Source organism: Otolemur garnettii, unplaced genomic scaffold (genome assembly GCF_000181295.1).
Source record: "Otolemur garnettii isolate 467f Iridium unplaced genomic scaffold, OtoGar3 scaffold00205, whole genome shotgun sequence".
In the NCBI taxonomy this organism is placed as follows: domain Eukaryota; kingdom Metazoa; phylum Chordata; class Mammalia; order Primates; family Galagidae; genus Otolemur; species Otolemur garnettii.
In genome coordinates, this window is record NW_003852600.1 from 1,602,608 (window position 1) to 1,606,076 (window position 3,469).

Sequence of the window (3,469 nt, forward strand, 5' to 3'; positions counted from 1 at the left end):
CACCAGACTGGGTTGCTGGGCCAGGCCAGCAGGGGTCCCCTGGGCTGGGGTCACAGTCTCGATTCATCCAGTTTCCAGAGCAGCAGATTAGCAAGAACAAGGCTGGTCTCACTTCCAGGAGACCCCGAAGCTGCCTCTGTGAGTGACAGCTAAGGAAAACTAAATTAAAACAGACACCTGCGTATTAAACATTCCAGAACCTAGATGGCAGTTGATTATTTACAGGCTACATAAAGTTTTCAGCGTGTCAGATACTTCCCGGTAGTAGGTACATTTAGTACCCCATCATTTCAGTACAGTAAGTACCTCACCCACACCTCCACTGTGCCTGTTGTTCTCAAATCCAGAACTTCCCAGGCTGACCTCTCCAGAGCCCTGGGGAAGGGCGTCTGCCCGGTGAGTGTGCTGAGGAAGGGGTGTGACTGCTGCAACACAGACTCCATCTAGTTCCTTCTCCAGAATCTCCCCACGTTCTCATCATCACTAGTGCCTGGAATCGCCAATCCTCCAGGCTTCCCAGGGCTCTGCAGCATGAATCAGCCACCTCTGCTGCCGCCTTCTCCCGCGGGGTCGGGGTCAGCTTTCTGCAGACCGATGAGTCAGTGCTGGTCCTCCACCACCCTCCTCTCTTGCCCTTAAGCATATGTGCCTGTTTGTTCCTCTGCCATCATTTGTGTGGAGCTTATGTGGAAACTGAGAAGAATGAAGGTGTCCAGCTCACATTTCTAGGCATCTCTTTAATTATATCATTAAAGTTAACTTGGATTGAAGCAGAACCAAGAAAATCTGTACGTCAGTATAACATCAGAAGTGCCTACTCTTATTTTGATCAGACTTTTAGTGACAGACTGCTGAGGCAGAAATTGGAGGGATTTCTTTCTGAATCAATGCCAATTCTAGCAAGGTGGTGCTGGAGCTGGTTTCTGTAGCAGCTCCACTTAACACACAGCAACACACATGCATTTCGCACAAACCGCCTGCTGGCGGCTGAATCCAGGGATTTGTCACAAGCTAGTGGAGATTGACATTGGAACCTGATTGTTTGGGAAGAGGATGGCTTTTCTTCTCCACCCTTCCCCACCCCTAGCTCTGTCCTTTTTGTTCAGTAATTGTGCTGTCAGTGTGTAGCTGTGGCTTAAGGAAAAGGGAATTTACTGGGAGGACATCAGAGGCTCGTAGACTCAAGGGAGGCTAAGCTTCAAGCTGGAGGGTAGCAAAACCAGGAGGCTCAGAAGGGCTGATTCAGGAAGCAAGAGATAAAGACTGTCCCCCCAAAGGGACAACCTGGCTGGAATACTGCTGCTGAGGCCACCGCCGAATGAGATAGGTTGTCCAGTTGCTCCATTCTTACTAGGCTCTGTCAAGATTCCAGGTCTGAGATGAGGATGTGCTCTGCCTGACCTGGGTTATCAAGCTGCACCTCCGTGGGAAGCTGGACTTGACCCTGTCAGGCCCTGGTGAGGGGTGCACAAGCTGCCTTGGAGAATCGTCCACTCACCAATGACAGGAGCTTAGGTCAGGCAGAGAGCCCATCTGTGCCCCTGGGTTTCAGGTCTTGGAAATGGGAGATCAGAACCAGGAAGAATTTCTGCCCCCAAGAATTCTCCCATAAAGAGATCAGGTTGCTGACAGAAAGGGGGCTGTGTCAGAGACGCCTGCAGGGCGCTGCCTCACAGGGCAGCCTCAGCAGTGTTTGCAGCCAAGGCCTCAGCCAGCAGTGCTCTGGGCTTCAGGTGGCTTCCCGCTGCTGGCACCTTGCCTCCAGCCGTGTGCCCGGGGCAGCTGCCACCTCCCCTACCCGCTAACCTGGCAGAAGGCAGCCCAGCCCACTTCATGCAAAGCCACAGAATCAGTTGGTCACAGCCTTCTGGGGCCACCTTCAACCAATGGTGGTGGACATATATTTCTCCCCAGGGACCTTTCAAGGACAACTCTGAAATGGCCCACACATGTCTCCATCAAGTTCCCACTGCCCACTTGGGGTAACAATCTTCCATCCCTGCTGGGTACTCCCTGGTCCTGTGCCCTCACTCTGTGTGATCACATGCGGCTGAACACCTATGTACCAGCCCTGGTGTCAGAGTGTCAGGCTCTGCTTTGGAGAGAACCCAGGCTAAGGAGAGGCTGTCAGAGGCCTGTCTGTGAAGGTGGTGAGCAGTGTGTGTGGGTCCTGCTCACCCTAATCTTGAAAGTAGAAACCTCACATGATGTAGCCCAGGAGTCCACACCTGCTGTCCCCTCTCAGAGGCACACAGCCAGAGCAGTCCTGCCCAAGGGTGGGGTCAGCCCTCTCCCCACCTCACCATCTCACTGGGAGTCCAGGGTCACCTCCTGTGGGCTCTCCGGCATCCTGGGAAGCCGTGGGGATAACAAGGGGATGATCAGAAGGAATCTCAGGAAAGTCCTTCTCACCAGTATGCCCCTCCCACTGTGCACTTATGGGGTGTGGCATGGGAGCCCCAGGAGTAAAAGTTCACCTGTGGACTACAAGCAAGATCCACTGGGTTTTAGTCATACCATAACAAGCTATGCTGCGTTAACAAATAAAACTCAAGTTGAGTGGGTTTTACACAAGCAAAGTTTCTTCTTCTTCATTCCAGTGAAGATGCTCCTTGTTAGGCAGCTTTCCAAGGCAGTGTCCTCCAAGATCTTTCCATCTCCAGATGGAGCAGAGTGACGGTCTCCACATTTGTAATCCCAGGGTGTGCTGAAAGGGAGGGTGAGATCAGGCAGAGGGGATTGCTCGAGTTCCAGGTTGGGGTGGGGCCCTCATCACTTCCACCCACATCTCATTGGCCAGATCCAGGTACACCATCCCACCTGGTTCTGTGGGTCTGGAGATTCCCTGTGAGCCCAGGAGAAAGTCAAAATGGCCTGGTGAGCCAGGGACATCTGTGCTGCATCTGGTGGGAGGGTCCTGCTTGAGAGCTGGGCCATCCCCACAAAGGACTCATGCCTTTCTCCAGGCCCCTTTCCTCCCACTGGGGGCTTTTCCTCTCTGTGGGCCACACCTCCCAGGTTGATTCCTCAGGCTTCTGGGTCCACCTACAGTCACCCCCTGTCTTGCCCTCTCTCTTCAGTCTCCCCCTCACAGCCTCTTGGTCCACCTCTGTGCACGTCTCCTCGCTCAGCCAAGTTCAATGGCTCATTAAACCCAAGCCTGGATCAAGGCTGCAGAGATCATCAGGCCCTTTCTTCAAGTGCATGGAGAGCTCAGGTCCTGAACCCTCCCTGGGAGAGAAAGAAATTACCTTTCATCCCTCAAATCCAGATGAGAATTTAGAGAGAAAGAATAAAACACATTTCCTGTTCAGCATGCCTAGATCTCAGGTTCACTCTGACTGTTTTGTGTCCCCCACCCCCCATCCCTGCTGTTCCTGTCCTGGAACTCACCATCTTCCCCCTGGACCTGTCCCGAGTCTTCCCCTCTATCCTATAGGAGGTGTTGTCTTCTAAAATGGAAATCTGA